This window comes from Herpailurus yagouaroundi, unplaced genomic scaffold (genome assembly GCF_014898765.1).
Source record: "Herpailurus yagouaroundi ecotype Mexico unplaced genomic scaffold, PumYag 28, whole genome shotgun sequence".
Taxonomy (NCBI): Eukaryota; Metazoa; Chordata; class Mammalia; order Carnivora; family Felidae; genus Herpailurus; species Herpailurus yagouaroundi.
In genome coordinates, this window is record NW_024412376.1 from 117,253,994 (window position 1) to 117,267,033 (window position 13,040).

At 35.8% G+C, this 13,040-nt stretch overlaps 1 long non-coding RNA gene across 2 annotated transcripts in view; it reads right to left on the reverse strand.

Moving 5' to 3' along the window:
* Nucleotides 1-6,629: 6,629 nt before the first annotated feature.
* LOC121035008 (uncharacterized) overlaps nucleotides 6,630-13,040 on the reverse strand; it is a 277,049-nt gene continuing 270,638 nt past the window's right edge. For both annotated transcript variants that reach the window (XR_005792722.1, XR_005792721.1), the window contains 2 exons: nucleotides 7,559-7,614; nucleotides 6,630-6,818 (listed from right to left, as the gene is read on the reverse strand). This is a non-coding gene — a long non-coding RNA (uncharacterized LOC121035008). The remainder of the gene's footprint in view (nucleotides 6,819-7,558; nucleotides 7,615-13,040) is intronic.

The following is a 13,040-nucleotide window of genomic DNA, read 5'->3' on the forward strand; positions in this document are numbered from 1 at the left end:
TATGTAGGCAGCTTCAGACAGAAAACACGTAGGGGTGAAAAAAATAGTATAGTGCCTTGTCACCTATAAATCTCTGGCAACAAATAGTGTGACACTTGTCACAATATTAGACAATTTAGTCTGCAGGAAATTTATGGTGGTCCTTTATCAATTAAACTGTTAAAGTCTTGTGACTGTCTCCACACTTTTATACCCTATAGATTTTAGGTAATATCAAGAGCATGGGTTCCTAAATCAAATAACATAAATAAAATATACTATTTAGATACACGGTGTTTTGACAGTGAAATATTAAAGCAGTTACACAAAAACTTATTCTCAATATACTTGTTGCCTTAAAAATACCTTGTGCTGGCAAGGTTCTGTTTTAGATGAAGTAGGCCATTAGTACGTCCAGCTTAAGTAACTATTTACTTATCTTTTATTTCCCTTTACCCGTTCTTAAGTTTTCTCTTGTTCATAATTCAGACTTTTATATCCTTTCCATTGACGTTTTCAGAGCTCTGTAGTGGCTCTTCTTTGCACGCCACGCATGGCATGGGAAAATTCTCATTTACCAGAATGGGTGTACACGAAAGAATGGGAAATAGCTAGATATTCAGAGAGTAGTGGACACTGCCTCTGAAATGACATTAATTCTTGGTACATAATTGCCACCATGGCACATCAGTCAGATTAAAGACATACGAGGGTCAGATGATTAATGGATTTTAGTAAGAATCTGTCTCACAGAGGGTACGATCCATCTTTGAAACGATCCTGTGGTTATTTTCTATTTCTGGAGTGCACAGTTGTAACAGACATATTAAGCAATTGGCAATCCCTAAACTGATATCCTGGCTTCCTACACTTATTATGGTAAGAAAGCCCAACTGTAAGCTTTTATTACTGTCTCTATCTTCCAAAGTAGCAAACAAAAAAAAACATACAACATTCTTGGAGAGCTTGCAGAGAACAGTGTCACCATCAGGATTTAAGAGATGCAGAAGTGGTGATTCCTTCCATATCTCTATCCAATATGCCCATTTGGAGTATGCAAAAGACTGGTGGAGTAACATAATTATTGTAATTTAATTAGTTGTAAGCACCAATGGCAACTTCTCTACCAGATGTGTTTTTTGGTTTTTTGTTTTGTTTTGTTTTTACTGTTGCACATCAAAACATTCCCTGGCATAAGCAGTCATTGACAGGGAATTACTTTCTTCCCTATACCTATTAACAAACACCATCAAAGTTATTCCTATATTGTCATGGCCTTATTCTCCAGCTCTATTTCTTAATCTTGTGTCTTCACTCCACAGAGCATTATACCAGTCCACCATATTGAATATATCATGCTGACTAGACCTGTTAAGCAGGAAGTAGCAACTGTTCCTTATACCCTGCTAAGACACATGTATGGTAAAAACTGATACTCACTGATAACTCAGTGAAATTTCTAGCAATCTAGTTACCTAATACATGTCTAGATATTCCTTTAAAGGGAAAGGACAATTCTGCATCTGGCCTCTCCTACTACTTAAAAAAAATGGTACAAAGACTAGTTGGCTTGTTTACAGTCTGTATGCAACATATACATAAGTTTCATTTGCTACAATCCTAAAGATTAAAAAGAGTCCCATTTTTTTGTTTGTTTGTTTTAAGAAATAGAATCTGACTTGCTCCTGGGCCTTAGAGGAGGCTGACCTCTTGACTGTGAGTCAGATGTTATCATGAAAACAGGGCTTCCTAATATGAACTGAGATGTTATCCGACCTAATACCATAAATGCTTGTATGCATAGAAGTATTCCTTCATTAAATGGAAAGTGGTATATACAATATCAGGCTAGAACAGGTCCTAAAGGTAGAAGGAAGCTGAATGAATAATTAGCTCTGATTCTAATAGATCCTAATTTTCCTAAATTTCTTCCTTTCTTGGTTTTCTTTATAGCTTCATGGGAAGGTCACTCTGGTGAATTTATTGGGAATTAATAATCCAATTCTAGTCTACAGATGGTTATATACAATATGCTGTATGTGTGACAGGAGATAGCTGTCCCATTACTGCTCCAATTAAGAGTGCCTCTAAATAACAATAGTGAATGGAAAGGCTCTTAAAGGGAGTTTGGTAAGTTTATTTTATTTATTTATTTATTTATTTATTCTGGAAGAAGAGAAATCCAGAGGTAGGAATCATCAATTCATGGGCAGTAACTAACATTTTGGCTAAATCATCAGGAACTCAAGGAAACACAATTAGAAAATTGGTTATAAGAAAGTTCAGGAAAAAGTGTAAGATTATCTGTGCCCCATTTGAATGTCTACCAAAGATCAACCTCAGTAGAGGAGAGTATTAATGATCAGATATATACAAACTGTGAATGTCAATCAGCCACCTTTTTTCTTACCCAGTGAACAAGTGGTAATAACAGCAGGAATTGAGTTTAATGTTGACTTAGTAACATGGATTTTGTAAATCCCTAATTATTGAAAAAGTTAGCATGTTCCAACTATTGCAATAAAGAAAAATAAATAAAAGGCATAGAAGTCACAAAAAAAGAAATGAAAAAGTCCATATTTTCTGACATAATTATCTATGCATGAAATCTCAAAAATACGATAAATAAAAGCAAAACAAAATACTCCTAGGACTAATAGTTATTTCAGCAAAGTCACAGAATATAATACCAACACATAATCAAGCATATTTCTATATATTAACAATGAATATTTGAAAACTGAAATTGAAAACAAAAATACTACTTACAATCATGCTAAAAAATAAAATAGGTATAAATTTAACATAATACATACATGCACTATAAGAGTTACAAATTGCCAATGAAAATATCAATGAATCAATAAGAAAGTAAACAGAAAGACACACTGTATTTATGAATTAAAAAACTCAACACAGTGAAGATATCAGTTGTCCCCAACTGACTTATAGTTTTAATATAATTGCCATCCAAATATAACAAGATTAATGTGTTTTTCTTGTGCAGGCACAGAAAAGCTTATTCTTAAATTTATATGTAAAGGTAAAGAACATACAAAAGCTAAAATGATTTTGAAAAAGAAGATTAAATTGGTAGGAATCACTTTGCTCAATATTAAAGCCAACTCTATAGCTATGGTAACCAAGAATGTATGGTATTGGTGGAGGGATGCACAGATAAATCAACAGAACCAAATAAAGAATACAGTTAGATTCATATAAATAAATACACTTAAACAATTTTTGATGAGGATGTAAGAGCCATTTAAAAGAGGAAGAATAGTCCTTTCAACAAATGGTACCACAACAAGTGGATATACTAGGAAAAAAATAAAATAAAGTCACAGGCAATCATAAACTTAAATGTAGAATGTAAAACTATAAAACTTATAGAAGACAACATAAGAGAAAATCTTGGGGATTAAATGTTAAGAGTTCTTAGCCTTGACACCAACAGCACTGGCCATAAACTGGATTTCATATCACACAAACCAACAAACACACACACACACACAAAAAAAAAGTAAAGAAAAAAGGAAGATTTTCTTTGCAAAAGATCCAGATATGAAGATGAAAAGATATTCTACAAAAATTATTTGCAAATTACATATCCAAGAACAAGTGTCTAGAATGCATAAGAAAACTTTTTTTTTTTTTTTTTTTTTTTTTGAGAGAGAGAGAGAGAGAGAGAGAACCAGCATGAGCCCTACGGCCAGAGGGAAAAGAAGAAAGATAAAATATTTGATTTTCTTTTTTTTAAATGTTTATTTATTTGATTTTGAAAGAGAGAGAGAGAGCACATGTGTGAGCTGCGAAGGGACAGAGGGAGGAGAGAGATAATTTTAAGCAGGTGCCACACACAGTGCAGAGCCTGACATGGGGCTTGATCTCACAACTGTGAGATCATGACCTGAGCCAAAATCAAGTCAGACACTTAACCAACTGAGCCACCCAGGTGCCCCAAGAACTAATTTCTTAGAACTCTTTCTAAGTTGATTTTACAACACCACATTATTTATTTTTTCTCCTACCTCTCTAATGTTCCAAGTTGATTAATCTTCTGCGTTTCTTGCTGTTCCAACTAGTTCCTTAATTATTTACATTCTTTTTTATGTATTCCTATTCTTTAATTATTCTTTACATATTATTATATATCCTTTAATTATTCTTCAATTGTTTATATATTTTTAAACTATTTTCTTCATCTTTCTGTTCATATTTTCTTCACCTCCCTGTTTTCTAAATCTTTGAGTACTCTTCATACTTATCTTTTGTATTCACATTTACTGTCCTTTAGTAATTAAGCTTTACATATCATCTATGTGCTGAGTCCCAGTTATATATAAATACAGCTTCTACCCCCTGCATTCCAGATAGCTGGATCCAGTTGTCTACCTAATATTTTCACTTGTATATTTAAGAGGCATCATAAAGATAATATTTCTAATCTTAAGTTTCTAATCTTCCCTCCAAAATATCTTCTGAGAAGTCTCCACTACCTTAGTAAAAGGCACCTCCTCAATTTATCTTTGATTCTTCTTTACTCATCCATTCCTGAAATTCAATCCACTAGAAATTCCTCATAGTTTTTAAAAAGACTTCAAATATCCTACCACTTCTTACTCTATTCAGTACTCAACCTTACTGAATCCACCATTATATTCCCTTGGATTATTATAATAACCTTCAAACTTTTCTTTCTGGTTCTATTCTGCTTTCTCTGGATCCCTTGCTTATGCCCACAGTCTATAGTGATACTAACTAGAACCACCTGTTTAAATATGTCAGCTATTTCATTGATAAAAATTTTGTTTGCTTTCACATCTTGGCTATTGTAAATAATGTTGCAATAAGCATAGGGGTGCATATATCTTTTCAAATTTGTTTTTTGTTTTCTTTTGACAAATACCCAACAGTGGAATTACTGGATCATATAATATTTCTATTTCTAATTTTTTGAGAAAATTTCATACTGTTTTCCACAGTGGTTGCACCAATTTACATTCATACCAACAGTGCACAAGGGTTTCTTTTCTTCCCCATCCCTACCAACACTTGTTATCTCTTGTCTTTATGGAATTTAAGAAACAAAACAAACGAACAAAAATGAGACAAAAAATGCCACAGGCTCTTAAATATGGAGAACAAGCAGTGTTGCCAGAGAAGTGGGGTAAGGGGAGAGACTGGTGAAATGGATAAGGGGGATGAAGGGGTATAGACTTAGAGTTACAAAAAACCTAAGTCATGGACATAAAACTACAGCGTCAGGAATATAACCAATACAATTGTAAAAACATGGTTTGGTGTCAGATGATGACTACACTTATTGTGGTGAACACTAAGTAATGTACATAATTGTTGAATCATTATACTGCATACCTAAAACTCATCTAACACTGTATGTTAATAAAAATGTGTATGCCATATATTTAAAAAATTGCATTTTATCTCACTTCCCTCCACCCCTGAACCACTTTCTCCTGGTGGACATCATCTCTTAGCACATTTTCCTCACTTCTCTAATATTTATTTATTTTTATTTTTTTAATGTTTTATTTATTTTTGAGACAGAGAGAGAGAGAGAGAGAGAGAGAGAGAGAAACAGAGCACAAGCGGGGGAAGGGTAGAGAGAGAGGGAGACAAAGAATCCAAAGCAGGCTCCAGGCTCTGAGCTGTCAGCACAGAGCCTGATACAGGGCTCAAACTCATGAGCTGTGAGATCATGACCTGAGCCGAAGTCAGACGCTTAACTGACTGAGCCACCCAGACACGCCTCTAATTTTATATTTATTTATTTACCTATTTATTTTAAGTTTTATTTATTTAAGTACTCTCTACACTCGACCTGGGGCTCGAATTCATGACCCCAAGATCAAGAGTTGCACGGTTTTCTGACTGAGGCACTCAGGCGTCCCACACTTCTCTAATGTTTAAATAAATGTCTCTTACCAAATTATCGGCAATGTAAAGACAAAGATTTTCATCTGTTTTCTCTTCTCAGAAATCCCCACTACAAGAACATCTGCTGACCCATAGTAGGTATTCAATAAATGTGTCAAGTGTATGAATTTAAAAAACAAAGTAATAAAATATAAAATTCTTAAGACCTGAAAATTGTCTGAATGTACAATATTGAGAAAAATAATTTAATATGGCACTGGGATTTCTTATCTGAGTGACTGTGAGGATTAAAGTTTCTGTTAAATGAGGGTGCCTGAATGACTCAGTCAGTTGAGTATCTGACTCTTGCTTTCTGCTTGGGTCATGATACCACAGTTCGTGAGTTGGAGCCCCTAGTCGGGCTCCACACTGACTGTGGAGCCTCCTTGGTCTTCCCTCTCTTTCCCTTTCCCTCTGCCCATCCACTGCTTGTATTCTCTCTCTCTCAAAATAAATAAATAAACCTAAAAAAGAAAGTTTCTATTAAATGAGCGCCTATGTAAAACACTGAGGGTCAGAGGAAGACAATGATTTTGAAATGTTGGGTTTTGGTCATTAATATTAATGAATCAATAGCGAACTAGCAATCAGAATTTATTATAAGGCAGAGAGTGACCTTAAAGTATAGATTAGCAACAAGGTAGGTCATTTTTTAATTTTCTTAAAATATATAAATTAAATATTTTAACTATTTATGCTTTTTCCCCCTTTCCAGCATAGTGCATATATGGTAGAACAGATTTTACCTCCATCCTGTGGTTGTATTTGTGATAGTTACTTAAAATGTAAGTTTTGTAGTTTCCTGAATACCTGCCTTGGAGTCCAAACAAGAACCTCAATGATCTTGGCAAACTTCTTCAAGAACAGTAAAACTGATGAGTACCTAGAAATCAATCTGGCTGTTGAATGGGAGAGACATATTAATATATGTTTATATGCTACGGACACACAAAACACACAGTGGTTTAAAATAGGGTCTCTAAATGAGACTTACAAAGATAGATGCTCCAAATTACAGGCACTGATTTGCAATCAAGCCAGTTCTCACATGAACAACTCTAAATGTGTGCTCTAGGGTGAGAAGAAGCAGAGATTTATTTACATTTGTTAATGATCCTCCCAGTAGGCCAGCGAGCAATTTAATAGAGGAATTTGAAAAATATAAATAATTAATTTGTAGCTTGTAGTATTGGAGAAGCAGTTAACTATCACAATAATTAACTTTGGGTTTCAGTACTTGTGGATAGATTTTGGTTAGTAAGTCCCACCCATTAGAGTCTGGCTACATTGCTTCTGTTTGGTTGGGGTCCCACCATCTGAAGACTAACGCCTTCGCTGATACAGAGAGGGTTTACAGGTGGTCCTTTTCTTTGGCACATTGTGATTCAAAACAACCATGATTAGTCACTATCCAACAAAACCCTGTTCTTTTATTAAGCTGCTTTAAGGAGGGTTTTTAATCAGAAACCTCTGATGTTTACAGAATTAATAAACCCAGGCTACAGATATACTACCTAGCAGCTCAATTTACCTTTAATTTGACTTTCTTAAATTTAACATTTCAGAGCTTCAGAAATATTTGATATTATACAGTTTGATTACCTACTTACGTTTAATTGGAGAAAAGACATCAATTTACCTGTCCCACGTTAGCGCTCCTTCTATGTCAGTAGTGTCCAGACCACATCCTCTTTTCTTCATGATAAGCAAAGAAAAGAAAGAAAAGTAAAATTTAATTAGCAATATACACAGACAGTGAAAAGACTGAAGAGTGGAGGAGATACTAGTAAAATAAAACTAACACTACTGTGATTCCTTATGGTAATAATTTCGATAAAATAAAAAATTAAATCCATTAGACCCAACTGCAGGGAATCTGTTTTAGGGGGAAAAAATGAAAACAACAAATTTAGTGCATAGGTTTTGCACTTATTCCTAAATATTTAACTTATTTGTTGTGCTCTAGTAAGAACATAACTCCTTTTAAAATCATTTGAAAATTACATTTTTACTCTACAGTGCATAATAAAAAACACAAATTTCTGACTCTGTTGCAGAGAATACAGAATAAGAAATCATTTAAGGGACTTTTTGATTAAAAACATCTAGTGTTTAAATGCATTTCAGTGTTTGATAGGAATCCTTGATTTGGTACAAAGTCTCCATTGCATAATTTATCTACTTTTAATTTTGAGGTAATGAGGATTTTTGAGGTAATGATTATCAGAGAATGCTTTAAACCTTAACTTTTAAACTGCCATTAAATGCTACAAGTCTGGAATATATCAAACAGTTGTCAATAAAAGTGTTTATTTTAGTTCTATGTCTATAGAAAAGGGAATTCTACTATTCCCAGAGAATGAAATACTTTATCATGACTGTGACACCCTAGTTTTGCCCTTACTAATATGTGTGAACTTGAGTACACTAATTTTTCTGCTATTTACTTGGTTACATCACCTCCACATTTTATTGCCAGTTCTCAAAATAATTCTGATTATATGTATGATCATCTGATGACCATAATCACTTCAGTCACTTTAATGGCTTTTGTTAAGTATAATTACTGTCTTTTCCAGTTGTAAGTGAAGGTTAAATGTTTAAATATGATATCAAAAAAGTATTTAAGCTCTCCTAGACTACTTGTGGGAACTGATACTATTTTTAAAATGATATCCCATCTGAGACACATTGGTGGCTCAGTCACTTAAGTGTTCGACTTGATTTTAGCTCAGGTTATGATCTAACAGTTTGTGAATTCGAGCCCCACATCAAGGCTCCCAGCTGACAATATGGAGTCTGCTTGGGATTCTCTCTCTCTCTCTCTCTCTCTATCTCTCTCTCTCACATTCTCTCTCTCTCCTCCTCCCACCCCACCTCAAAATAAATGAATAAACTTTAAAATATAGATAGATAGATAGATAGATTTTAAAAAATGATATTCCATATTCCTTTTCCCTGAAATTTCTATGCATTCTCTCCATGTTTCAAGCAGATTGTGAGTTCTAACTGTCTCAAAGGAGGGACAGAACACAGCTCAAAGAAGAAAACTGTGCAAGTTTTGTCTGGTTGTTGAATGCTTGAAACCTAAGCCTTTGAGGTGATAAGGTGGGGATGAGAGAATTTATCTTTAGAGTCTAGACAAATGGTTTCAGAGGAACAAAAAAGGACTTTTCTGGGCTTGAGAAACTATGTTAACTGAAGAAGGGGGCCAGTTGTATTGGTCTAAGAATAAGATACAGTGTCAGAGTTCCTGGTCAGAGTTCCAGGAAGTCATCCAGAGATCAGGGACGTAATGGATATGGGGTAATGATGTTACAGTGCATTCAGTATTATTTCTGTGCCCCATCAGAGCAAGAAAAGAACAAAAGTATCTAATATTTACTGAATATCTTCTCCTCTGCCACATAAAGGAAATTGCTGCTTGTATACTGAATATTTAGTTTTATTATTTACTTACATTTATTTCTTTTATGTTTAGCCTTGCCTTGGTTCACTGTAAGCAAACTGTTACCTTGCCCCAGTTGACTCTGCACTTGTCATGAAACATGATTTCACCTGTGGAATGTGGGTAGAATGGAACTCTCCAGTTCCAAGCAAAGGTTTTAAATGTCACTGATGTTGGTCTTTGCCCCAGTGTGCTGTGCCATCAGTTACAGAAAGACCACTTTCCAAGTACCTATCATTCCCGTAACCTGGATCTTGGAATGGAGAAGACTTGATTTTATTTGCAGCCTGAAACTCATTCCAGCTGAGCCCAATCAGATCCAGCCATGGCACAGCCAAGATACAGACTCTTAGGTGAGAAATCAATTTTGCTATTGTATACCACTAAAATGTTGATGTTTTTTAATCACAGCGAAGACTAACCACTAAATGAAATGACAGGACACAGAAGAGATGATAACTTAGTGGATAACTACACAGGAAATGACTTAAGAATTTAATATACTCCTGCCCTCTCACACCACCATGCTATTTAGAAACTATATTGTAAAGTGGGTGTTAGCAATACCAAAAATTGACCAAAATTAAGTTTCTCTCACCTAATTGAGAAAAGATGGGTAAGTACAAAAAAGACAGTAAAGTGGGGATTGAAGAGAAACAGGAGTTTGAGATTGTCCGGTAATAGAGTTTAGAGCTTTGCTGTCCAAATACAGTAGCCACTAGCTACATGTGGCTTTTTGAATTTAAGTTAATTAAAGTTACATAAAATAAAAAATTCAATTGCCTGATCACACTACCATGTTTTAAATCTTAATAGCTACATGTGGTTAATAGCTACACTAATATAATACACATATTATAAATTATTCTCATCATCACAGAATGTTCTATGGGGCTGTGATGGTTTAGAGACCTCTGATTTATTCTATATGTAGATAACAAACAGGATAATTACCCACATGTTTCCAGCAAATAGAATATTATGGTAGGTTTTATTATTCTTACAAATATTCAATTTTACCTTCTTCTCTGTTAATGTAGGGCTTGGCCCTGTAAATTGCTTTGGTCATATGAATAGGAGTACATTTGACATGTGTCATGTCTAAGCAGAGATTTTGATTGTGAGTGCATGGTTTATCTCCCCTCTTTGATTTTATCTTTTGACATAAAAATTGGCATCTCTCCAATGAGAGCTGCTCCTTATTCTGAGTCCTGGAATGAGGTGGCAGGTGGAGTAATAAACAAGCTGGGTCAGATGTGCACTTCAGAGGAGACCCAGAAGCAACCTGTAACCCTCACACGACATGCAAAATGAATATCTGTTGTTGTAAGTCACTGAAATTTAAATTATTTGATTTCTCTAGCAAATCTCATCAATTCTGTTGGTTTATGAACTGGCCCTTGTACACAGCAGGCAGGGAAAGACCCAAGGGAGGCAGACTATTCCAGATTGGGAGGAGGCATATTTAACAAGCAAAAGAACTTACAGACAAAGCTTGTCTTGGGTGGCCACAAAATGAGTATATCTCTGTACCCACCTGCCAGAATCTTAAAAATTTATGTAAAGGTCTTCACTGAGGTCAGTCACATATACCATTTAGATCGTCTCAAGAACACCTTATTCTCTCAAGGCTGTGTCCTTGGAACAGCTCCCACTCTAGAAATGGTGGGCACAATGTACATTCCAATGACAGAGGAGGAGGCGAGGGGCCTCTGATTGCCCAGGTCCAACTAGTGGGTCAACCAGGGGTCACATCCTCTCGATGATGTCCTCCAACAAATACCAAAGTGGTTCAGAGAAGAAGGAATTGTTGGAGTACAAAATAAAAGTTTAATATGTTGAGTTTGAGCAGCCAGTAAGATGGTCTAATAAAGATGCCTAGTAAGTTGCCTAATAGACATTGGGGTCTGGAGCTCAGCACAAAAACTGGAGCAGGTGATATAAAATTTGGGCATAAACTATATAGAGACAATCACTGAAACTTGGGAATGAATGCTATTACTCATGTAGAATTCATAGTTTATTTATTTTTTTTTAATTTTTTTTTCAACGTTTATTTATTTTTGGGACAGAGAGAGACAGAGCATGAACGGGGGAGGGGCAGAGAGAGAGGGAGACACAGAATCGGAAACAGGCTCCAGGCTCCGAGCCATCAGCCCAGAGCCCGACGCGGGGCTCGAACTCCCGGACCGCGAGATCGTGACCTGGCTGAAGTCGGACGCTTAACCGACTGCGCCACCCAGGCGCCCCTAGAGCTCATAGTTTAAACAAGAGTTTTGAAAATAAAATGCCATTATAGTACATGTATGTTATCATTTTATAAACCTCCAAATATGTTTTCACCTTTTGATAGATAAAAGTTAATAATTGCTTTCTGAAAAAAAAATGCTTCACTCTCCAACATGAATTTACTGGGTTTAGTTCTATCCAAAGACCCAGATAGACCCAGATAGGCTTTTGCTGAGTACATCAATCAAAGTATCGCTTTGCCTTACCATTACCCTTCATAGTCAAGGAGAGATGTGAGAAACTATGTGTGAAGCTTCTGGGAAACAGAACTCTTCCAAAATGAGCAGGAGTAGATATTCTTCCCTTGGATGGGGTAATGTGACTATGAGAGGTGTATGACTGCCATAGCAATATATGACTCCAACTGATTTTCTGAGGAAACCAGAGTAAGAGTGCCCTAGGCAGAGCCTAAAAAGGAAACTAACATCATGATGGAAAAGTGTGAAGGAGGAAGGCACACAAGAAAGAAAAATCAGGGTGCTTGATGGCATTATTTGAGCACTTTATAAAGCCTCACCGTAAACCAACTACTTCTTGTCTCTTTAGTTATGGGACTCAATACATTCATTCTAGTGATTAAGTCCATTTAATTTGGGTTTTCTCTATCTTGCAAGAGAACCCTAGCTGGTATACATAAAACCCATAAATATTTGATACATGGCCAGAAAAAAACACATTTAATTAATCCTTGAAATGCCATGCTATAGAAAACAGACTAAAAACATGCCATGGAAGACTGCTTCAAGTGAAGGGAGAGATTTGATCATTCAGATGCTATTCAAAGATATAGGAAACAAAAACTTTAACATTTTTTAACATTTTATTGAATTTAGTAATGAGTACATATTGTGAGATAAAGCATGCTGTGGACCGATTGTTTGTGCCCCTCCCCCTGGCTCCCTCCTCTGCATTTCACACATAGAAACCTTAACACCTACTGTGATGGTATCTGGAGATGGGCACTTGAGGAGTGATTAGGTCATGAGGATAGAGCCCTCACTATGACATTAATGTCCTTCTAAGAACAGGCACAGAGAGCTTCTCTCTCCTTCTCTCTTGAACCCATCATGTAAGGATATGAGAAGACAATCATCTGGAAACCAGAAAAAGGGCGCTTGCCAAGAACCTGACTCCCAGCCTCCAGAACTGTGAAAAATGTTTATTGTTCAAGCCATCTAGTCCATGATATTTCTCTTACAGCAATTCCAACTAAGCATAATGCCTTATTGGATGGTTATGACTAAATTATATGGTAGAAATACATTTGAGGGGCACCTGGGTGGCTCAGTGGGTTGAGCGTCCGACTTTGGCTCAGGTCATGATCTTGCAGTTTGTGAGTTCGAGCCCCACATTGGGCTGTGTTGATAGCCTGGAGTCTGCTTCA